This window comes from Melanerpes formicivorus, unplaced genomic scaffold (genome assembly GCF_026170545.1).
Source record: "Melanerpes formicivorus ecotype bairdi unplaced genomic scaffold, bMelFor1.0.p_v2 SCAF_46, whole genome shotgun sequence".
Lineage (NCBI taxonomy): Eukaryota > Metazoa > Chordata > Aves > Piciformes > Picidae > Melanerpes > Melanerpes formicivorus.
In genome coordinates, this window is record NW_027142398.1 from 2,253,348 (window position 1) to 2,277,582 (window position 24,235).

Below are 24,235 nucleotides of genomic sequence, written 5' to 3' on the forward strand. Positions count from 1 at the left end.
AAGTGGGGATCGGGAGCCTTTCTGTTCTGCTGCCATTGCACTTAATGAAAGCAGAGTTTGGTTTAGAAAGAACACTAAAAAAAGGCAAAGAAGGGGGGGGGTGGGGGGTGGGGGGAAGAAAAGGCAACAACCCCCCCAACCTTTCTGAGTTAATTTCAGCTCAGTTCAAAGCAGAGGCAGCCACCCAAGCTCAGAGTGATGACAAAATCACCAGCAGCAGAAATCCAAGCTCCCACTGATGAGAAAATCTGAGGAGAGGGAAGGATAAAGTGAGTTGGGGAAGGAAAAAATCCTTTTCATTTTCCAAGATATTATGAACTGCATCGAAGGGGGGGGTTGGGAGGGGGGGGGTAGAATTACTTGACAAGGTTCTTCTAAAGAGGAAGAATAACACAAAGTGCTGGTTAAATTCCCATTGATCTTTCACTCAGCTTCCCATAGACATGTGGGTTGGACTATTTGATATTTCCTTTCACTGTCACAGGTAATAAGGGAGTGGAAACAATCATTCCTAAATAACTGCCTATGATTCCTCTATTGTAGTGATTAGTGCTGAATAATTATTAGCTCTGCTGAATATTGCATGGATAGGAGAGGATGCGAGCAGCTAGGAGCTGTCAGCCGCTGGCATCGGAGCTATCGACTGACGATGCTCCTCCGAAGCCTGTCCCCTGCCCGCGGCTGGTGCCTGTGGCTGGCGCCTGTGGCTGGTGCCCATAGATGGTGCTCTTCCCCTCGCACAGCTTCTCTCAGCCGGTAGTCCTGGGCTGTGCTTTCCCTGAGCGCAGCGTTTTGTCAGAGATGGAAACGGAGAGGGAAGAAACAGCAGCAAGAGGGGGTGGGGGGGAAGGAAGAAAGGAAAGGGATCTTTCGGGTTTCTTCCTGCAAACTCCTCTAGGTGCAATTTGGTTTTCAATGAGGATGATGAAGGGACTGGAACAGCTGCCTGAGGAGGAAAGGCTGAGACCTGGGGCTGTTTAGTCTGGAAAAGAGAAGGCTGGGAGGGGATCTTGTTCGTGTTTAGAAATAGCTGAATGCCGAGAAGAAGGAGCCAGGCTCTTTGCCGTGGTGCCCAGTGACAGGACAGGGGGCAGTGAATACAAACTGGAACCCAGGAGGCTCCACCTCCACATGAGGAGAAACTCCTTTGCTGCGAGGGTGCAGGAGCCCTGGAGCAGGCTGCCCAGAGAGGCTGTGGAGCCTCCTTCTCTGGAGACTTTCACAACCCAGCTGGATGTGCCCCTGTGGGACCCTGCTGCTTTAGCAGGGGTTTAGCCTAGAGGATCTCCAAAGGTCCCTTCCAGCCCCTACCATTTTATGATTCTGTGATCTTTCCCTACTTCAGAAATCAGAGAAGAGCAGAATCTCTTTAACCACCCTGGGATTTCACCGAGTGAGGGCTGACGTCAGGTCCTGATGCTTCTGCAGGCAGGGAGGGAAGTGCCAGAGGCGATGGATGGAGCCACGTTCTCCAGGACTTTCAGGGACTCTGAGGAGCTAGGTGCTGGGAGGGTTGAAAGGCTCCTTGCTTCACACAGCTCACACAGATTCATAGCCCCTGAGCTCTGAAGCAAGGGAGTTTATCAAAGATGAGGACAGAGAGAAATTGTGAATACACAGGCTAGAAGCAGAGGCCAATCCTTCACCCATGCCCTGCTTCACCAGCTGCTTAAAGACCACTTTGTCATCTGGGGGCCAGATCCTGCCCTGCTGAGAGAAAGCACTGGGTGGAGCTGCCTGTGCCAGAGGAAAGAGGGAGGAGAAGTGGTGTGCCAGGACCCATGGAGCTCCTGGTGTGCTTCATGGCACAGCCTGTGAACAGGATGAAGCATTCTTTACCCACCCTAGTGCTGTCCATGGTTTGGCAAAGCCAGGGCTGGGAGTTTTGGTGGTGATGATGTTGAGGCTGTTAGTGCCCAGGTGGATCCCATTATGGTCCAAGTGCCTTTCTGTTCCCCAGCACCATGTGCTTAGATGCATAGGGGCTGTTGGGTGTGGTGCTGGCTAATCTTTAAAGCACAGAGAGAGCTCATCAGCCAGCAGTAGATCCATCACCTGAGCTAGGCCCCTACAGAAGTGTAGGGGAGCTCTGGAGAGCACCTAGCCCAACCCTCCTGCCAAGGTAGGCTCACCTAAAGAAGGTCAGAGAGGATCACATCCAGGTGGGTTTTGAATATCTCAAGAGATGGAGGCTCCACCACCTCTCTGGGCAGCCTGCTCCAGCACCCTTAAATTAAAGTTCCTCATGTTTGGATGGAACTTGTGATGTTCAGGTTTGTGCCCATTACCACCCCTTGTCCTGGTTTGTTTGGCTCCCCACATGCTGGAGCAGCCCTTTGCTCACACCCCTCCTGTGCAAGCTGCTCCCCAGCAGAACTCAGCTGGACTGAGCTTGATTCAGACACTGTACAGGGACAGAATGGATTATCAATGAATAATAGACAGGAGACAGGATGCAGAGGGTCCTGCAAAGAGAGAAGTGGTTGTGGAGACCCCTGCCCTGCAGGGCTCTCTGCAGAAGGGGAAGTGTGTGAGCTGGCTACACATTGCCCAGGGATGGTTTGTGATGGGCTTTGGTGCTGGTAGCTCTGGACATGTGACACAGTAGCTGTGTTAGGGACAGTGAGAGAGGAGCTTGCTGAGGAGCCAATGCTGCCATCCACTGAGTGTCTTCTGTTTCCTCTCCTGAGCTAAACAGCTGCAACCTGTGCATCTTCCCAGGATGTCAGATGTGCAGCTCTGGAGCTGCCAGTGAAGTCGAGGGGACCCTTCTCAGGGTGGGTGCCTGGCTGTGGTGTGTAAGGGGGCACAGCTGTGCTTCACGGATGGTCGTGCAGGCACTGTTGGCAAGGAAATGCTTTCCTGAAGGCTGGGCAGTGTGGTGAGGCTGGGGACGGAGGCAGGCAAGCTGACCTGTCATTTTCTCCCCAGAGAGGGGCAGAGCTGGGTCTGCGTTGCAGGATCCAGACCTGCATGGTGGGATGTGAAGGCATTCCCAGCTGGAACCTGCACAGGAGCCTCCTGAAACTTATAATGGGGCAAGCAGCAAAGTTAACACCAGCTGGATCTTCCCTCCTGCCCCCCAAACCCAACCCAACCATTACTGCAGGATCCTGCTGACACTGTCAGGTGTGTCCCTCCATGAGCTCACAGAATGGTGGGGGTTGGAAGGGACCTCTGAAGATCATCTTATCCAACCCCCCTGCTAGAGCAGGCTCACCTAGGGCAGGTCATGCAAGGACATGAATGTGGGTGGCTTAGCAGCACAGGTAAAGCTTTTGTGCTCTTGGAGGTGACACAGCCTTGGGAGAAAAAGGCTTTTCACCTCCATTCCATAGGTGGGGAAACTGAGGAACAAACCTGGTGAAGGGTCTGGAGAGCAGGTCTTGTGAAGAGCAGCTGAAGGACCTGGGATTGTTTAGTCTGGAGAAAAAGAGGTTCATTGCTTTCTCCACCTCCCTGAAAGGAGGTTGGAGCCAGGTGGAAGTTGGTCTCTTCTCCCAAGGGACAAGTGATGGAATGAGAGGAAATGGCCTCAAGTTGCACCAGGTGAAGTTTGGGTTGGATGTTAGGAACAGTTTCGTGACTGGAGGAGTGGTCAGGGGTTGGAACAGGCTGCCCAGGGAGGTGGTGGAGTCGCCATCCCTGGAGGTGTCTAAGAGGCAGAGCTGTGGTGCTGAGGGCATGGTGGAATGGCCATGGTGGTGTTGGTTGATGTTTGGTCTTGCTGAGCTTAAGGATCTTTTCCAACCGAAGTGATTCTATGATTCGAGCATCACTCTGCCCAGCAGGAGTGGCATCAAGGGGTGTACAGGAGCTGGGAACTGGGAACAGAAACCAGCAGCTTTCACCCCCTCCCACTCCTAGAGCTGCTGAGCAGCTGTGACCCGAGCGATGTGGGAGCAGCTTGACCGTGCTGCAGGTGTGCCTGTGCCGAGGATGCGGAGCCGTTCGGGGTGAGCCAGCCCCGCTCGGGGCTTTGTTTCGGCGCCGGGGAAAAGCGCGGCGGGGGTGGGAGGATGCGGTTCCCCGCACCGTTATCCCCGCTGCCAGGCGCCGAGGCTGGCGAAGGGTTAACGGCGGAGAGCGGGGGCGGCGCGGGGGCGGGGAGCGGAGCCGGGAGCGCGCCCGGGCTCGGGGCTCGGCGGGGAACCGGGAGCGCGCCCGGGCTCGGCGGCGGGCGGATGCCGGGGAAGGCGGAGGGGAGCCGGGGCTCGCCGCCGTACTCGGGCTGCGGAGGGATGAGGGGCCGGCGGAGCTGAACTGAGCCGAGCCGGGGGAGGCGGAGGAGTAACGGGAGCCCGGCCCTGGATCTCCATGGTGTCGGGAACCGGCTGGATTCCCCCGCCGTGAGCCGGCACCCGAGGAGGCGGGCGGCACCAGAGCGGCGAAGGCTGGTGAGTGCCTGGGGCTGGTCAGAGACTCCTGCCCGCCGGTATCTCCCCGGGGGCACAGGACATCTCCCGAGGATACGGGAAATCCCTGGGGGGTACGGGACATCCGTGGGGCTGGGGTTCGGACTTGCCCGGGCATCCCTGTCGCCACGGTGCTGCCGGCGGGAGGGTGCAGAGAGAGGGTTCGGGTTCGTCTCCCCGCGGTCGCTGCAGACGGGTGGCACCAGGGGCTGCAGACCGCGGGCGGTGCTCGGTGGTACCGGCACCGCCGCCGCCGTGCCCGAGGAACCTGCCCGGGAGCGGTACCAGGGTGCTACCCGGAAGGGAGCAGGGATGCCGTTGGAGTCCCCGGTGCTGCCTATCTTCCCCTTCCACCCCGGCGCTTTCCCCGCTCCGTTTCCCGTTACGCACGGGTGTATCTTCTCCTTAGTTCTGCCGCCGGTCGTTCCCGCACGGTCACGGTCTGGAGCTGCCAATGCACCAGAATAAACTCATTGCCATCAAAAGTTACTGCTGGCAGAAAGCATCCCTATCTTGGGAAGGGGGGGAAAAAATCCCTGTTAGAAGTTCTTTAAATCCTCCCAAGACCCTTTTGGGAAGGTGATGGTGGGCGGGATGCTTCATCAAGAAAATCCTCGCTTCGCTGCGATGGTCCAGGGCTCCTCTAGCCCCGCGGCTCCTTGGATGGGGTGCTGATCCCATTAAAAAGCCGCTGGGTGCGAGGACCTCGCTGTCCTCTCTTCGTGTGACCTCCGTTTAACCTGGCACGGTCAGGCTTTGTCTCTATTCAAGCCGCGGCCAATACTTTCCACGTTCCTGGAGGTGAAGTGAATGATGTTCAATTAATCTGTGTTCCAAGGGGTATCAGAAAGTCAATAGGTTAATATTAAGTGAGGTGAATAGTAAGTGGTGGAGGGGAGAAAAAAAAACCCCAACCTGTCCAGCAGTGACCTAGAGACACTGCCTTGGGGGTGAGGGAATGTGAAGTTAGCAGAGGACCACGATGTAAAAAACCCACTGCTGAGAGGCTTTTCCCTCAGATCTGCTGAGCACTTGATGCTTCACTGGTGGCTTGAATGTGTGTAATGGGTCGCAGCTGAGTCGGGGAGCCGGTCTGGTCTCTCTTTCTCTGGATGGCTTCATTGATAGGGTGTCTAAAAGTTAAACCAAATGACCTACTTTACAGCTGAAAGACAGATGCCTCGGAAGAAATCTGTGCTATCTTCAGAACAGATGTTGAGCTCTTTTTTTTGCCTGTAACACCGAGGTGTCAGATCCTTTAAAATGTGATTTTTTTTTTTTTCTCTCTCCCCCTTCTTTTCCCCTTTTCCCTCTTTATTGCTGTCCTCTGGCCATTTGTCATCACTTTGAGGCCCCCTCAAAGCATAAATGTGATTATTTTGGGGGTGATGCAGGGAAGCAGACAGAACAGCCTTGAAGGGAAGAAACTTGGTGCAAGTAAGGTGAAGGTACCACTGCTGTTGTGAAATCGAGCAAGGCAGTCATCTCTCTCAACTCTCCCAACCATCTCCACGGCCCTTGTTGCCAGAAGATAAAGTAACCCAATTTACTCCTCATTGTCTTTTATGGCGGTGTTTGATGTAATTAATCATGGAGTTCCCTCCCTCCCCTCCCCCCCGCCCCCGGCTTTAAACAAGTTCGTGTAGTGGAAGCAGGTAGCAGATGCTGCAGAAGATCTGCTGTAGGAACAGCTTCTCCTGGTGCTTGGGCTTGCTCTTTGTGTGAACCCTGAGCTTCTCCTGGCTCTCAGCGGGAGGCAGCTCAGGCTGGGGCGAGCAGGCAGAGCCCGGCTGGCGCTGGGGGAGCAGGCAGAGCCCGGCTGGCGCTGGGGGAGCAGGCAGAGCCCGGCTGGCGCTGGGGGAGCAGGCAGAGCCCGGCTGGCGCTGGGGGAGCAGGCAGAGCCCGGCTGGCGCTGGGGGAGCAGGCAGAGCCCGGCTGGCGCTGGGGGAGCAGGCAGAGCCCGGCTGGCGCTGGGGGAGCAGGCAGAGCCCGGCTGGCGCTGGGGGAGCAGGCAGAGCCCGGCTGGCGCTGGGGGAGCAGGCAGAGCCCGGCTGGCTGGGGGAGCAGGGCGAGCAGGCAGAGCCCGGCTGGCGCTGGGGGAGCAGGCAGAGCCCGGCTGGCTGGGGGAGCAGGGCGAGCAGGCAGAGCCCGGCTGGCTGGGGGAGCTGGGGGAGCAGGCAGAGCCCGGCTGGCTGGGGGAGCTGGGGGAGCAGGCAGAGCCCGGCTGGCTGGGGGAGCAGGCAGAGCCCGGCTGGCTGGGGGAGCAGGCAGAGCCCGGCTGGCTGGGGGAGCAGGCAGAGCCCGGCTGGCTGGGGGAGCAGGCAGAGCCCGGCTGGCTGGGGGGGCTGGGGGAGCTGGGGGAGCAGGCAGAGCCCGGCTGGCTGGGGGTCTGGGGGAGCAGGCAGAGCCCGGCTGGCTGGAGGCGCTGGGGGAGCAGGCAGAGCCCGGCTGGCTGGAGGTGCTGGGGCAGCAGGCAGAGCCCGGCTGGCGCTGGGGGAGCAGGGGGAAGAGGTGGTTGCTTCTGCCCTGTGCTCTTTAACTCTCTTCAGCAAATTGCATTAGTATGTGACAAATTGGCTTGCAAAGCAGCTAAATGGAAATGACATTTGGAGCGGTTTGCTGGGCAGACCCTGTGGTAGCTCAGGAAATGTGATTTGCAGTATCTTCCTGAGACCTCTAATTTGACTATGCTGTAGGGCTTTCCAGAACTTACTTCAGGAACTCCTGTTGCAGCTAAGCAGGGGAGTCCAGAATGTGCCTTGGAATAATTGCCCAAAAGCTTGGGCAGGGGTGGGTACAAAGTGTCTCAGGCTGTAGGCAGCCTCTGTGAGGAGCAGGAAGAGTTTTATCAAAGGTTGGAATGGTCTGCCCAGGGCAGCAGTGGAGACACCATCCCTGCAGGTGTTTGAACAGCATGTGGACCTGGTGCTTAGGGAGATGGTTTAGTGGTGATCTTGCAGTGTTGGGTCGAGGGTTGGACTGGATGGTCTTGAAGAGCTCTTGAGCTGAGTTGAGCTGGGAGAGAAAGCAAAAGCTAATAGGGTTACTGTGTGGAGCATGTGGCAAGAAGCTGTTTACTGCCTGGTGTCAGTGTGATGCTTTCCTGTGGCAGCCAGGCTCTCGGGTGTACCTGTGTTGAGCTGAGGCAGTCTTGGTGGCTCTCGGAGGAGCAGACCTGGCTGTCTTGCAGCAGGAGAGTGTCAGAGGTACCTCTGTTGAAGCTGAGGCAGTCTTGGTGGCTCTCAGAGGGGCAGCCAGTGCCGTCTTGCAGCAGGAGAGTGTCAGAGGTACCTTTGTTGAGCTGTGGCAGTTCTGGTGGCTCTCAGAGGACCAGCCTGTGCTGTCTTGCAGCAGGAGAGTGTCAGAGGTACCTTTGTTGAAGCTGAGGCAGTCTTGGTGGCTCTCAGAGAAGCAGCCAGTGCTGTCTTGCAGCAGGAGAGTGTCAGAGGTACCTTTGTTGAAGCTGAGGCAGTCTTGGTGGCTCTCAGAGGGGCAGCCAGTGCTGTCTTGCAGCAGGAGTGTGTCAGAGGTACCTTTGTTGAGCTGTGGCAGTTCTGGTGGCTCTCAGAGGAGCAGACCTGGCTGTCTTGCAGCAGGAGAGTGTCAGAAGTACCTTTGTTGAGCTGAGGCAGCTTTGGTGCCTCTCAGAGGAGCAGACCCTGCTGTCTTGCAGCAGGAGGACGTCCACCTGCTTCTCTCATCCCGCCTCTACGTCTCTGTTTGAACGTGGCAGCGATCAAACTGTTTTAATTGGCCCCTCTGCAGTTTGAACAATAAATATGTAATGGGAAGGGGGGGGGGGGAGGGGTGTGTGTGTGTGTATGTGTGTCCCCTTCCACATGCACATGGTGTTGGGGCTGTCATTTTTGATGGGGAAAGCGTGTGCTCTCTGCCCGCCTCGTCCCCGCACGCTCGCTTCCAGCCCGGCTGAAAATTGCTCTCCCCCATCTGTGGTTGGCATCCTTAAAAAGAAAGGAGGGGAGGGGGGGGGGGGGAAAAATAGTAATAACAAAAAAAAAACACCACCAAAAAGAGGTGAACCTGAGCATGCAGTGCTCCTGAGACAGGCCCCTTCACATTTCTAAACACTCCTGATTATTCAGCTAATCTTTATTTCATGGGCCTGTTACAAGAAACACAAACGGGGGAGAAAGTAGAAGGCGGTGACACATTTAAAATACACAAGAAAAGTGCTGGCAGGAATATAATCGGTTTTATTCCAGCCCTATGAAATATTTATAGGCCTAAGTTGTGGCAAGATTCTCTGCCCCTCCCTCCCCCCCCCGCCCCACAACCCCTTCCCTCCCCACCTCTCACAGGATGCCAGGTCGGAAGGGACCCCTGGTGAGACCCCACCTGGAGTACTGCCTCCAGTTCTGGAGTCCCTATGACAAGAGGGATGTGGAGGTGCTGGAAGGTGTCCAGAGAAGGGCCAGGAGGATGAGCAGAGGGCTGGAGCACCTCTCCTATGAGGACAGACTGAAGGAGTTGGGGCTGTGCAGTCTGGAGAAGAGAAGGCTCTGAGGTGACCTCATTGTGGCCTTCCAGGATCTGAAGGGGGCTACAGGAAGGCTGGGGAGGGACTGCTCAGGCTCTCAGGTAGTGACAGGACTAGGGGGAATGGAATGAAGCTGGAGGTGGGGAGATTCAGGCTGGAGGTGAGGAGGAAGTTCTTCCCCATGAGAGTGGTGAAGCCCTGGAATGTGTTGTCCAGGGAGGTGGTTGAAGCCCCATCCCTGGAGGTGTTTAAGCCCAGGCTGGCTGAGGCTCTGGCCAGGCTGATCTAGTGTGGGGTGTCCCTGCCCATGGCAGGGGGGTTGGAACTGGATGATCCTTGTGGTCTCTTCCAACCCTGACTGATACTATGACTATGATCATCCGGTCCAACCTTTCTAGGTGATGGTGGAGTTGCAATGAGCTGGCCCAGCACCCTGGCAAGCTGAGTCTTGAAACTATCCAGTGTAGGGGAATCCACTGCCTCCCCTGGAAGATGTCCCAGTCTCATGGGGAAACATTTCCTTCTGGATCCCAATGGGAATCTTCCCCAGCAGTATCTTGTCCCCACCACCCCTTGTCTTTGCCATGGGACTCCTTGTAGAAGGGAGTCTCCATCCTCCTGGCAGCCACCCTTCGTGTCCTGGTGTGGTACCAGAGTGGTGACACTCTGGAACAGATTGTGCAGAGAGATTGTGGATGCCCCCTCCCTGGAGGTGTTCAAGGTCTTGAGCACACGAGTCTGGTTGAGAGTTGACTCTACCTGTGGCAGGGAGGTTGGAGTAGATGATGTCTAAGGTCCCTTCCAACCCAACCCTTTCCATGACTCTGGGAGAAACGTTTCAGAAGGAGTTATTATCACAGTGAAATAATAGCTGGGGCTGGGGGGATACTGTCTGTGCTGCCAGCAGAGCTCTGCCCCCAGCCTGAGCTGGCTGTGCATGCAGCTGGGCACAGCATCTGTCTGTCCATCCCTGTGGAAGGGAGGGAGGGAGGGAAGGAAGGAAGGAGAGCAGCGTGCTGGCCAGGCTGCCCAGCTCGGGCAGGGAGTGGAGCATTGTGTTACACTCTGTTAACTCCAAATAATTCCCAGCCTGTGAAAAGCCTCTTTTGAGGTGCCTGTGTTTTGTAGGAGCCCACAGCTCCCCCAGGGCATCCTGCTATTAATTCATTAGATCTGAGGGGTTTTTTTTCTCTCTCTTCCCCCCTCTTTTCTCTATTTTTTTCCCCCCCCTATCCATTCCCTCCCCCATCCCCCCCTTCCTTGGCAATTCAAACAGTGATGAATGGACAAAAATCCCTCAAGGGAAACATTTTTTCACTTAGTTACAAAGATTTCATGGCTAATTAGAGTAAATGTGGTTTTTAGAGTGTTAATCTCTTAACCAGCTTGGCTAGGAGGCCACCACCACAACAGCAAAGGGGAGGGCAAGGGGGAGCTCGGGAAGGGCAAGGGGGAGCTCAGGGAGGGGTGCTGGGGGGGGGGAAAGGTGCTACCAAGTTCTACCCAGGGCTGAGCCAGGAACACTAGTGGCTGAGCCTGCTGCAACTTGGTCACCAAGAGCATCCAGTGCACAACTTCCTTAGCTGCTCTAACTGGGTGCCCACCTTCCCTCCCAGGGCACCGAGCAGGGTGGAGGGCACAGCTCTGCTGTGCGAGGCTGGAAGGGCTTTTGGTCTGAGGAGGCCAGCAGCTCTTTGTCTGCCAAAGTGGTGCAGAGAGAGCCTGTGGGATGAAAAGCAAAGCAGGAACAAAAGCAGAATTGAGGGCAGCGTGTTGTCCTTGGGCAGCGGCGGCGACCGCCCGGGGCTCGTGTGCAGAATCTTTCTCTGCAGTGAAAATATGAACTTGTTTGGGTGGTTTGGTGCCAGCAAGGGAGAAGGGCTGTGAACACACCTGCTGGGTGCCTCAAGCTGGCTCCACACGTGCTGCTGTGCCACCCATCACCATCACAGGGCGCCCACCGTGCCTCCAGCCCACTTTCTGCAGGGTGAGGCGGCGTGGTGCCGGTGGCAGGCTGTGGTGAGAGGTAGATGCTTTGCTGGTGGAAGTCATCAGTTTTTATCTTGATGTCTGCTGTCTTCTTCCTCCCTCCTCCAGTCCTCCTGTCTGTGCTGCCTCCCTAGCATCTGCTTTTCCAGCCTGCTTTGGTCTTCATCCCAAATAGCTCTGGCAACATGGGGAGGTTGGTATTCAATGAGCTGGCTCCTTGCTACAGCCCGCCGCCCACCCCGGGCAGAGAGAGATAGGGAGGAGATGGGAGTGGGATGCGGGCTTGAAATTCCTCCTCATCCCACTAGAGGGGATCCTCCGGATCAGGCTGGTGGAGCCCAGCTGTAAAATGAACATAAAGCCAGCAACTGGCACAGCTGAGCTGAGCTGCAGCCTCCCGCTGCGGGGTGAGGATAGGTTACAGGAGCTGCGAGGCTGACCCAGAGCTTGACTCGACGCAGATTTCTTCAGCCTGGAGAAGAGAAGGTTCTGGGGAGATCTTAGAACTGTGTTTCAGTATCTGAAGGAGACCTGCAGGAAGGCTGGGGAGGGGCTGTTTAGAAGGGCTTGGAGTGATAGGATGAGGTTGGAAATTGGAGCAGGATAGATTTAGGTTGGACATTAGCAGGAAGCTCTTCACAACAACAGTGGTGAAGCACTGGAACAGGTTGCCTTTGAGGGTCCCTTCCAATCTGATGCATTCTGAATCTGTGGGTGGGGGTCTTGAAGGAGGATTTTGGTGCTTTTCAGCCATTCCCAGCTGAGGCAGGTCGGCTGGGGCTGCCTCTCCTTGCTCCCAAGCTTGGCTTGTGTCATCTCTGCCCACTGTGGCCCAAGCCCAAGAGCTGAGAGCTGCTGGGGAGGGGATGAGGCTGCTGCAGCAGGACCTCCCTGAGAGATCACCCAGTTTACCTGCCAGGAGTGCTCCATATCAGCCATGCACCCATGAGAACTCTGGCTGAGTTCTCATCCATCTGTGTGTTTGGGAGGGCCTCAGAGGTGCTGTCAGCCTGAGGCTGGGCACTGGGATGCTGGCTGCTGGGTGGAGGTGGGCTGCCAGGGCCAGGGTGCTGGGAACAAGATGCCCTCCCCTGTGCTATCGCCTGGAGCCCATCTCATGTTTCTGGCTGTAATCCCTGCTTGTGTTTGGGTGAAATTGAACTGGGAGGTGGGGATGGGGGGGGCAAGGCAAAGAGATAAATGTATTGTATTATAAAAATTTAATCCTGCTTTGCCTGGGCTAAAATTACCTCCAGAGCAGGAGAGAAAAGGCAGCAGAGTCGTGTTATAAAAAAGTCCAGATCATCTGAAAAGGCAGAGAGATAGTGAGCCTGGGAGTGCCCTCTGAGCCAGGGCACCTGCTGTGCCAGGCTCTGCTGCTCTGCCTGCCTGCCACTGGGACCAGTCCTGCCCCAGGACCAGCCTTGCCTAGCAGTGATCCTGCCCTGAATAGAATAGAATTAACCATCTTGGAAAAGACCTTGGAGATCATCAAGTCCATTCTCTTACCCAACACCATCTAACCAACTAAACCATGGCAGCAAGTGCCTCATCCAGGCTCTTCCTAAACACCTCCAGGGATGGGGACTCCACCACCTCCCTGGGCAGCACAACCCAATGGCCAATCTCTCTTGCTGGGAAGAATTTCTTCCTCACCTCCAGTCTAACCCTCCCCTGGCACAGCTTGAGACTGTGTCCTCTTGTTCTGCTGCTGCTTGCCTGGGAGAAGAGACCAGCCCCCACCTGGCTACAACCTCCCTTCAGGGAGTTGGAGAGGGCAAGAAGGTCTCCCCTGAGCCTCCTCTTCTGCAGGCTAAGCAACCCCAGCTCCCTCAGCCTCTCCTCACAGGGCTGTGCCCCAGACCCCTCCCCAGCTTTGTTGCCCTTCTCTGGACACCTTCCAGCAACTCAGCCCTTGGGGGCATCTCATCACCTGGCCAAGCAGATGGCTCTGCCAAGAAATGCATCCACTGGGGAGATTTTATTGCCCAGCTGATGAAGTTATCTCAGCCCCTTCACCCTGTGCCTTTTCTCCTGTGGGTTCCTTGAAATCCTATATTCACAGAATTGTTTTGGTTGGAAAAGACCTTTAAGATCATCGAGTCCAGCCATTGACCTAACACCACTAGAGGCATCAAACCCTGCCCCCAGGCACCAAACCACAGTGCCAGAGGGGCAGCCCCGTTGTGTGATGGGCTCCTGCCTGGCTGGGGATCTCCCGAAGCACACAGGACCTGAGTCTGCTCTTCACAGCTCCTGCCCACCCCAGCCGTTCCCTCTGCACCTACTGATAGGGCTCATGGCAGCGGTGGTGGGAAAAGCCCAGAGCTCACCCCCAGATCCGTGTGGTTTTGGGGGTCTGAGGCTCTGATGGACGAGCTCCTGGCTCTCTGCATCCAGCTGCTTGTGGTTCTTGGTGTGACAGCAGCTTCCTAGGCAGGAACGTCCCTCACAGCCCTTTTCCTGCACCGCTTCCCTGCTGTATAAAAGTGAAAGGTGACGTCTGAGTAAATATTGCCCTGACCTCTCACCTCCCCCTGCCTCCCCCTGCCCCGCCGCTCCTTTCACCAGGCTCATTAACGGAGGCGCCGGCTGCCCCGGCGCTGTGCCGGTGAGGAGGAGGAGGAGGCTCAGTGCTGGGCTTGGAGGTGGTCTCAGAGCTCGCTGAGGGTTTGGTGCTGGAGCCCAAGCCCAGCGCCTCTCGGCTGGGAGCCGGATGGGAAGGGCAGGCTCCTTCCTGAGCACCGCCGAGGCTGAGCCTCCTGCCGGGTAAGTGGGTGTTGGGTCAGCCTCTGCTTGGCTTGGGGGGTGCTGCTGCCACGTAAGGGGGTGCTGCTCTAGCAGAAGCCTCTGTGGGAGCAGTCCCACCAGCACAAATCCGTGTGAGCAGGGGATTTTAGGGCTGGAGCATCTCTCTTACAAGGAGAGGCTGAGACCTGGGGCTCAGCAGCCTGAGAGGGGATCTGATCAATGCTTATCTTGAAGGGTGGGGGGCAAGAAGGGGCCAGGCTCTATTCCGTGATATCCTTTGATAGGACAAGGGGCAACAGGCACAAAGTGGAACCCAGGAGGTTTCACCTGAATAGGAGGAAAAACTTCTTTGCTGTGAGGGTGTTGGAGCAAGCTGCCCAGAGAGGTTGTGGAGTCTCTTCTGGAGGCTTTCAGGATCTGTCTGGACATGTTCCTGCGTGACTGCCCTGGGTGACCCTGCTTTGGCTGGGAGCTGGACTCGATGCACTCTGAAGCTCCCTTTCAACCCCTAACATTCTATGATTCTGTGACCCCTATCGTTCTACGACTCGTCCAGAGAAGCAGGTGCAGGCAGGAGGAGCTGAGCATGGACCTAGCCTCTGCCTCTTCACGGTGCCTTGGAAGGAGCAGAAGGGCTCCCAGAGGGCTGGACCAGCACATCCTGTCTGTCACGGTCTCAGCTCAGGAACGGGGCTCAGCAATGGAGGTGCTGGGATGCGTAGGAAGCCCTTGGGATGCACAAGCAAACCTGACTTCATTTTCCTAGTGAAGGGATGGTTGGGCGGGGGAATGGTGGTCCCTGGAGAGGTCATTCCCTGCGTGCCTCAGGGAGGGTTAAAGCAAACAGCTTCTTTTGCTTTCGGCTGCTAGGGCTGGCTCTGCAGAGCGCTTGAAAACCAGCGGTTCTCATTGCTGCAGCAGCTCGGTGTCAGGCTCCGGAGCACCGTTCGCCTGCCCTGCGTCTCGGGAAGCCACGGGGTGCTGGGGAAAACAGGAAAGCTGTGGGGCAGCGCTGGGCTGCTCCTCAGGCTGACGTGTGCCGGGAAGGAAGCAGATCCACCGCGGCGGGGCCGGAGCCGCCGGCAGCCCCTGACTCAGCGTGGAACAAGTTCCTCACGGTATTTCCAGGCTCTGCCAGCCTGGGAACAAATTCTTCTTGGCGAGATTTATGATGGGTTTGCCTCCCTAGCAGTTTCATGTCACTGGTAAGAGGGTCTGGAAGTGATCCCTCGTGGGGTGCTGGAGATGATGGAGGAAACCGGGTGTCCGTGGGCAGGAATCTGGAGGCGTGCAGGAGTCGTCCTTGGTGTTCCTGCCTTTGGCTTGTGAACCTGGGAATGAGCTTCCAAAAAGTGAGTTTGAGTTCCAAGATTTTGGAGTTAATCCTGAAAACAGAGGCTTTGAGTTGTTTGCTGCTTGATTGCTGGGTTTGCTTTGCTAAAGTTTTCTTTATAGCCCGAAGTGGTTGTTTGCTGCTCCAGGAATGGGAAGTTGAGGCTCTGGGAATTAGTGTGTGAACTTTGGGACGTGGTTTGGTGACCATAATGGTGTTGGCTTGGACCTCTTGGAGGTTATTGCCAAACAATTCAGTGGTTCTGTGGAAAGCAGGGGCTGTAATGATCATGGCTGCATCACAGCAGGGTTAAAACCTCCCAAGCCCCCTTGCTGAACCGGGGCCACTTCCCATTTCTTGGAGGATATCACCAAAGCAGCAGCGAGTGTCAGACCACAGCGGGGCTGGTGACTCGCCTGGGTAACCAAACAGGAGGATTCAGGTCTAGCTGGTGCATGTGAAGAGCTCTGTTCCCCCTGGCTGGGTAGATTTATTGATGTCAGAGCAGAGAGATGGTGAGTTGGCTGCTGAACAGGGATGTTACAGTTCAACTCCATAAAACAAGCAGGCTGTCTCCTCTGCTCATTCGTTTGCCAAGTCCCCCAAAAGTGGCAGTGACAGGAGCAGAGGATGGAGCACTGCCCTCATGATCATATTTCCTGCCTTTGCTGGTTTGTGTCACAGCCTGTGATGTTGTTTAAACAAAGCAACAGCCCCAAAAAAAACACACACACACCCCTACCCTGCGAATTTCCTTTTCATGTTTGATGGAAGTGCAAAGAGGTGGGGTGGGGAGGGGAGGAAAAGGTGCCTCTGGGTTCCTAACCACCTAAATTATTCTTCTGCTGAACGTTTGCCTTTCTCACAGGTTGCTGTGAAATGCAAATCTTCTCTGAAGATAAAACATGGGAGCTCCTGGGTGTTGAGAGAGAGGCTGAGGCTGGTTGGGGTGATGAAGCTCTTAACTGGTGTAGGAGCAGGCTGAGGTCCCGGCTCAGAGTTTCACTGAGCTGTTTCTGGTTGTTCTGTGTGACTCGGGGGGATGCTGGCTGTGAGACTCTGCAGACCTTGAAGCATCTTGCTTTACCTGGGGTTTGGTTAGGAGAGGATGTAGCTAACAGCTGCTTGATCAAAATTCCCCCATGAGAGCAGTGTTTTGTCACAGAATTCCAGCATGGGGGTGGTTGCAAGGGTTGATCTTGGAAGGGTTGAGCTGGAGATAATCATCCAGTCCACCCCCCCTGCTAAAGCAGGGAGACCCACAGCAGCTTGCCTGGGATGACAATGCCCCGGTGGCTTTGGAATCCCTCCAGAGAGGGAGACTCCACAACCAGCCTGTTCCAGGGCTCCAGCATCCCCCAAAATAAAGAAGTTTCTCCTCAAGTCTCAGGGAAATCCCCTGGGCTCTAGTTTGCACCCACTACCCCTTGTCCTGTGTGCTACTGCAGCCCTCCCACCCCCATTACTGCTGCTGGGTAGGGCACAAATAAGAGGGAAGATGCCCAAATCTCTTCTTTCTTTCATCCATTGGCTCCAGGAGATGTAGGGCAGCCAGAAAGGCAAAGGCTGCTTGCTGTGGCCAGGCTGCAAGGGGGTGGCTGTGGTTACTTTTGGGGGTTTCTGAGCTGCTTTGTTGTCTGTTGAGTGCTTTCCTGCTGCTCTTACAGGGCAGAGAGGCTCTTCTCAAAATCTGGAGTAGAAAACTAGGAGTAAGAGCTTCTCAAGAAGAAATCCACCTTGATGAGAAATGTTTCTGTTTGCCCTAATTGTGTTCTTTGCTGCCTGCCCCTTCCTGTGCTCAAATCCATTTAACATTATGGGGGACACCTTCCCTTCCGTTCCGTTCCAGAGGGTGGAAAGGGCTGGCTGAAAAACCTCCCCAGTGAATCCTCTGTTTGGCTGAGAGATGAAGCAGCAGCAGCAGCAAAAGGCTCGCTGCAGGACATTCCTCTCCTACTTGTAAAAGTTCTCTTTGCAGCTCACAAGGAGTTAATCCCAGCAGCAGTGGAGCGTTTGGCTGGGCCGGCAGAGGAGGAGCCTTGCCGAGCAGGGACTGTGTTAAAGGCCCGTTTGGTGGTAACAGGTTTAGACTGCCTTTAAAAAACATCTCATAGCAACCAAGGAGCATGGGCAAGCACTCAGGAGTTCAGGGGAAGAAAGAGGCAGGAGCCCCTTTGCTTGTCCCCTGGGATATAATAAGGTGCTGGTACAAGGACTCGCAGAACTTGGCTTTTGAAGGCAGAAATTGTGTGACAGGGCAAATCTATTCCCTTGGTTCCACCACATCAAGTTTCTACACTTGGAGGTGGCCACAACTTGTCTAGGGCTGAAGCTGAGACGTGCTAGACCATATTCTTGGAAAGAAACAAAAGCAGAGGCTCTTTGAAGGACTTCCAAGGATGGTGTTTGGAAGAAATAAACAAGCCAGTCCCTCTTGGCTTCTTAGGATAAGAGCAGGGGCAGTGGCTTGGGGCTGGAGCAGGGGAGATTGAGACTGGAGATTGGGAAGAAACTCTTCCCAGTGAGGGTGGGGGGACACTGGAACAGGTTGCCCAGGGAGCCCCCTCCCTGGAGGTGTTCCAGGCCAGGTTGGATGAGCAACCTGGGCTGGTGGGAGGTGTCCCTGCCCATGGCAGGGGGTTGGAACTGGATGGTTTTCAAGGTCCCTTATCCAAAGCATTGGTGAAGTCCTGCAACAAATACAGCTGTAGCCTCTCTCCCTCCTGGATCCTCTGTCTCTTTTATGGCATCAAGGAAATCTCCTTGCCAGTTCTTAACCCATCAGTCCCTCAGTGATGCATCTGGTCAGGGGGGATGAGGTGGACTCGATCAGTGTCGCTCACAAGTGCTGGGCTTCCACAGTGCCCCAGAGCTGCCCTGCGAGGTGGCAGTGGCAGGGATGGGGACCACTGCTGTGCTTGGATGGGAGTGGGGCAGGGTGGGACAGCTTCTACAGAGGAGTGTTGGGTTAGAGGATGTGTGAGGAGCTCTCCAGGCAGGCAGGCTGGCTGCATTCCTGTGAAATATGGCCTCACAAGTCCGTGAAGGATTTATTGTTTTCCGGACACTGCTGGATCCAGTCGGAGATGCTGGACTTAGGAAGGAAGTGACTCAGTTGCTCTCCTGACAAGTGCAGCTTTGAAATTCAAAGAGGCAGGAGACAGCTGAGAGGCTCCAACTCATTCCCATTGGGATCTGGGTCCGTGTGTGTCTGCTGCTCTTTGTGCACAGCACTTGGGGGTGGCAGCTGGGATGGGGCAAGGGATGGGAGGGAGCAGAAGGCTCTGCTGGGCAGCAACCGTGCTGTAATGCCTCAGAACCTTCAGGCATGAGGTCACCATGGGACAGCAGGTGATGGCAAGTGAAGCTGGGGGCCAGAGGAGGGGAGAGGGCTGCTGGTGAGGCTGGTCTGTGGTACTGTGAGCAGCTGCTGGGCTCTGTGCCCACCTGCCCATTGCCAATCGATTGCTGCACCAGAGGCACAGCCTGGGGGAGAGCTGGCAGCAGTTTTGGGTTGCCTGAGGCATGTTCCCCACCCACAGCAGGGTGCAGAAGTGCAGCAATCCTGCTTAGAAACCTAGAAACGTTAAGGTTGGAAAAGACCTGTAAGATCACTGAGCCAAGCCTACAAGTAGATGAACTGCCTGGAGAGCTGGGGTGCTCCAGCTCCTTCACCTCCTTTCCTCTCATCTTTGTTAGCCATTGGGATGTGCTGCCCAGGGAGGTGGTGGAGTCCCCATCCCTGGAGCTGCTCAAAAAGGGATTGGATGTGGCACTTGGTGCCATGGTTTAGTTGTCAGGAGGTGTTGGGTGACAGGTTGGACTTGATGATCTTTCCAACCTTACTGATTCATTGTCTGAAGCTGGCCTCATGGTGCCTGGTGTTCCACTCTGGTCTGAGCTGTGCAGGGCTTTGTGCAGATAATGACTGTGAACAAGCTGAGGCTTTTGGGAGCTCTCACCCATCAAGGTGCCCAGTCCCTTCTCCTTTTTTTAGCCTCATGCTGCAACTTCTGTCTGATGTCAGCTGTGGACAGAAGCAGCTGTTTTCTCCATCCTATTATCAGCTTGGTTGGAGAGAGTGAGGTTTTCAAATGACAGAGAGATCCTTAGTGAAGGAACAAGAGTTGGTGTTAAAAATGAAGAAAACAAGACAGCTTGTTTCATCTAAACAGAAGGGTTATTAAACAGGCTTGAATTAATCAGAGATCTGCCAGAGTGCTGAAATTGAAAAGCAGGGCAGAGGAGCATGGAGCAGATGAGTGGTAAGAAGCCAGACTTTGATGTCCAAACCCTACAGGGGAGGAGATGATTTGGTTCAGTTTGGGGCCCCTCACTCCAAGGACATTGAGGTGCAGAGAAGGGCAGCAAAGCTTGGCAAGGGTCTGGAGAACAGGGCTGGTGAGGAGCAGCTGAGGGACCTGGGGGTGTTTGCTCTGGTGCAGAAGAGGCTGAAAGGAGACCACATTGTCCTCTCCAACTCCCTGAAAGGAGGTTGCAGTGAGGTGGGGGTTGGTCTCTTCTCTCTAGTATCAAGTGATAGAACGAAAGGAAATGGCCTGAAATTGAGCCAGGGGTGGTTTAGGTTGGACATCAGGAAACATTTCTTTGCTGCAAGAGAGGCCAGGGATTAGAACAGGCTGCCCAGAGAGGTGATGGAGTCACCATCCCTGGAGGGGTTCAATAAATATAGCCATGGCACTTGGGGCCATGCTTTAGTGGCCATGGTGGTGCTGGGTTGATGGCTGGACCTGATGATCTTGGAGGGCTTGTCCAGCTGAAAACAACTGCCAGATTGAGGTGAGATGGCTCCAAGCTTCAAAGTTCTTGGCTGGAGCTCAGAGCACAAGTCTGGGGGCACTGATGCCCAAGACCTGCTGGGATCCTGCCAGCACCCAACTGCTGTCCAGGCAGCTGCCAGGGGTGGTGGTTGCTTGCTGTGCCTGCTGAAGCAGCCTGGGTAGGGAAGTATTCAGTATTCCTAAGGTTGGAAGAGGCCTCAAAGATCATCGAGTCCAACCTGTCACCAACGACCTCATGACTAGAGTAGAGAGGACACTACTGCCCACTGCAGGCTTGAACTCACGACCTTCCCATTAAGGGTCTGAAGCGCTACCAACTGAGCCACCTGAGGGGGCAATGGAGATGCTTTGCTTTTCCCAGGGTCCAGGCACCTCAAAACACTCAAAAGCTGCATCAAGGACCCCAGTGATGCACTTCAAAGGGCAGACAATCCTGGGGGAAGAGGCTTTGAAGGGGACAGGAGCTTCCTTAGTGTTGCTGTTCAAGCTTGTGTTGGTGCAGTCCCTAGCACACACTTCCACCAGGGCAGGTGTGGGGAGGGCTGGTTAGTGGTTCCCAAAGGGTCCTTCAGTGCTGTGTGGCTCTCTCCTGCATCAGCCTGCCTGCTTCAGTCCTGATGGTAATTGAAGGGCTTTTGCAGTTGGCTTCCTGCCTTTCCAAATCCCTTGTGGTCCCATGGCAGTGCCTGGCTGATGATTTCTGCCACTTCTGCAGTGGAGATGCCACTGTTGGGACCAGCAGCTGAAATCTGGAGGGAAGCAGGAAGCCAGTGGTGGTCAGGTACCAGGGAGGAATTTCACCATTTGTGTGTTCCTCTGCTTCTCACTGTGTGCTCCTGCCTCAGTTTGGTGCTGTATCACCCCTGCTCTCCCAGGGAAAGTACAGTGGTGGACAACAGGGTGGCCTGTGGAGGTGTAGGCTCAGCTTGGAGCACAGTGGTGGACACCAGGATGGCCTGTGGTGGTGTAGGCTCAGCTTGGAGCACAGTGGTGGACACCAGGATGGCCTGTGGAGGTGTAGGCTCAGCTTGGAGCACAGTGATGGACACCAGGATGGCCTGTGGAGGTGTAGGCTCAGCTTGGAGCACAGTGATGGACACCAGGATGGCCTGTGGAGGTGCAGGCTCAGCTTGGAGCGCAGTGATGGACACCAGGATGGCCTGTGGAGGTGTAGGCTCAGCTTGGAGCACAGTGATGGACACCAGGATGGCCTGTGGAGGTGCAGGCTCAGCTTGGAGCGCAGTGATGGACACCAGGATGGCCTGTGGTGGTGTAGGCTCAGCTTGGAGCACAGTGATGGACACCAGGATGGCCTGTGGAGGTGCAGGCTCAGCTTGGAGCGCAGTGATGGACACCAGGATGGCCTGTGGAGGTGCAGGCTCAGCTTGGAGCACAGTGATGGACACCAGGATGGCCTGTGGTGGTGTAGGCTTGGCTGGGAGCACAGTGATGGACACCAGGATGGCCTGTGGAGGTGTAGGCTTGGCTGGGAGCACAGTGATGGACACCAGGATGGCCTGTGGAGGTGTAGGCTTGGCTGGGAGCACAGTGATGGACACCAGGATGGCCTGTGGAGGTGTAGGCTTGGCTGGGAGCACAGTGATGGACACCAGGATGGCCTGTGGTGGTGTAGGCTCAGCTTGGAGCACAGTGATGGACACCAGGATGGCCTGTGGAGCTGTAGGCTTGGCTGGGTGGTTATTGCTGATCATCTGAGCACATAAGTCTGGTCTGTAGTGGTGTGGAGCAGCACCACCAGTAAACACCTCTCAAATGCATATGAGCATCTGAAGGGTGGAAGCCATAAGGATGGGGCTGAGCTCTTTTCAGTGGTGCCCAGGGACAGGGCAAGGGGCAGTGGGCACAAACTGCAACCCAGGAGGTCTCACTTGAACTTAAGGAGAAAATTCTTTGTTGTGAGGGTGCTGGAGCAGGCTGCCCTGAGAGGCTGTGGAGACTCCTTGTCTGCAAAGATTCCAACCCCCCCTGGCCACTGTGCTCCTGGGCAAGCTGCTGTGGGAGCCTCTGCTTTAGCAGGGGCTGGACTGGATGATCTCCAGAGGTCCCTTCCAACCCTCACCACGCTGTGACTCTGCAATTCTCTGCCTGGGGAAGCGTGCCTGGCTGTGCACAGAGCTTAAGTTCCAGCTCTGCTGGCTGAGTGTGCTCTGTGGCTGCACAGCTGGGGATTCAGCAGCCCAGGAGCTGCTTTAACCAAGCCCCATTTCCAGGTTTGTTTAGGTAACAGCGTGGTGGCCGCTGTGTAAATTCCTCTGCCTGCCTTGGGGAGGGCTGGGGATAACCAACCCCCCCCTCACTGAGCAGACCTGGCACAGCCTGAGGGTTTCTGTTGCAGGATTGCTGTTTAATGGAGTGGCTGGGGACCCATTTAATTTGAAGCTGGGGTTCTTCACTTGCCTGTGGTGCACTTGGAGTGAGGCCAGGAGAAGCTGCTGCTGCTTTCTCTCCTCCAGCTCGGTGGCCGCTCTCTGATCTTCCCTGGTGCTGCTCTGTAATATTCTCCTGTAATAAACTGCAGCTGGATGTCACCTGGGGGAGAGAGCTGGGCTGAAGCTGGGGAGATAAAACTCCTGCCTTGGCCACTGGGACCTTTTGACTAGCCTTGGGCAAATCATTTAATCGTTTAATCTGCTTGCACCTAAGGTCACCACCCATTAAATTCTGGGTTGTTGGGAGTAAAGTCCATGAATAATCAGAGGATGTTCAAGTGCAGCAGTGGAGAGGAGGGGGATAAACCTCAGAGCAGCTGGGGGAGAAAGCAGAAGCAGCACTTTGTGAGGAACATGCTGACCCAGATTGCCTGGAGGGGTTGTGGACTCTGTTCCTGGAAGTCCTTAAGGACAGCCTAGAATGGAATAGAATTAACCAGGTTGGAAGAGACCTTCAAGATCAAGTCCAACCTATCATCCAACACCACCTGATCAATTAAACCATGGCACCAAGCACCCTGTAAAGTCTCCTCCTGAACACCTCCAGTGGTGGTGACTCCACCACCTCCCTGGGCAGCACATTCCAATGGGCAATCACTCTCCCTGTGTAGAATTTCTTCTTACCATGCAGCCCAAACCTCCCCTGGCACAGCTTGAGACTGTGTCCTCTTGTTCTGGGGCTGCTTGCCTGGGAGAAGAGACCAACCCCCACCTGGCTACAACCTCTCTTCAGGGAGCTGTAGAGAGCAAGGAGGTCTCCCCTGAGCCTCCTCTTCTGCAGGCTAAGCAACCCCAGCTCCCTCAGCCTCTCCTCACAGGGCTGTGTTCCAAGCCCCTCACCAACTTTGTTGCTCTTCTCTGGACACCTTCCAGCAAGTCAACCTCCTTCCTGAACTGAGGGGCCCAGAACTGGACACAGGACTCGAGGTGTACAGGGGCAGAATGACCTCCCTGCTCCTGCTGGCCACACTGTTCCTGATGCAGGCCAGGATGCCATTGGCCTTCTTGGCTGCCTGGGCACACTGCAGGCTCATGTTCATCCTACCATCAACCAGCACCCCCAGGTCCCTCTCTGCCTGGCTGCTCTCAGCCTCTCTGACCCCAGCCTGTAGCTCTGCCTGGGGTTGCTGTGGCCAATGTGCAGAACCTGGCACTTGGATGTGTTCAATCTCCTGCCCTTGGACTCTGTCCATCTGTCCAGCCTGTTGAGGTCCCTCTGCAGAGCCTCTCTGCCCTCCAGCAGATCAACACCAGCCTAGAGAAGCTTCTCCTGAATGCTTGTAGCTGGTCCTGGCAGGAGGAGACTGGATTTAGAGAATCACAACTCTTCCAGCCAAAGACTTTGATGCTTTCATGCCATCCAAAGCCAGTGACTTGTTTACACAGGTTCAGATGAAAACTGAGACTTCCCAAGACTTGAACAAACCAGCTCTGAAACTTAAGAAGTGTTAAATTTTCCCTTGGCCTCCTACTTCAAGGGAAAACAAGGGTCTGGCCTGCTCCATGCTCCAGTGCACGGTGTTGTCACCAGCCTGGGGTCTGTCCTTGGGGACCACCTGGTGAATGAAGTCCTCTTTCTCTTTTTCCCAGCCCCTCTCTCCATGCAAGGTAATTTCTAAGCTGTTTCCCAGCAGCGAGCTGGAAGCTCAATAGCTGCCAGCTGTGGTGTCTCAGCTAGCAGGTGTCAGGTATCAGCAGAGGGCAAGAAGAAAAAGGTGTCTAATTCCTGCTCCATAGGTGTCCTGGGGTGCTTATGAATTTTGCTGCATGTCTTTTAGGGTTAAATGTCTCCAGCTGCAGCACACAGCTGGGTGTAAGCCACAGATGTTGTCCTGCCTTCGAGTGCTCCCTGGGAGGTGGGGGCGATTTGCTCTGTGCTCAAGGGAAGCCTCCTTGCTGTGTCCCAGGGATGGTCAGAGGGAGCTGTGGCTGTGTTTGCTTGTCACTGCTGTCAGGGCAGAGTAGCCCTGCCCTGGCTGATCAAAGAGCTCGTCAAG

At 55.5% G+C, this 24,235-nt stretch overlaps 1 protein-coding gene across 1 annotated transcript in view; it reads left to right on the top strand.

Annotated features, from left to right (window-relative positions):
* The first annotated feature begins 4,177 nt into the window (after window positions 1-4,177).
* The window catches only part of PLXNA2 (plexin A2), a 221,599-nt gene continuing 201,541 nt past the window's right edge, over window positions 4,178-24,235 (top strand). Inside the window, 1 exon segment of the mRNA XM_068159599.1 lies at window positions 4,178-4,397. The gene's annotated coding sequence lies outside the window, so the exon portion shown is untranslated.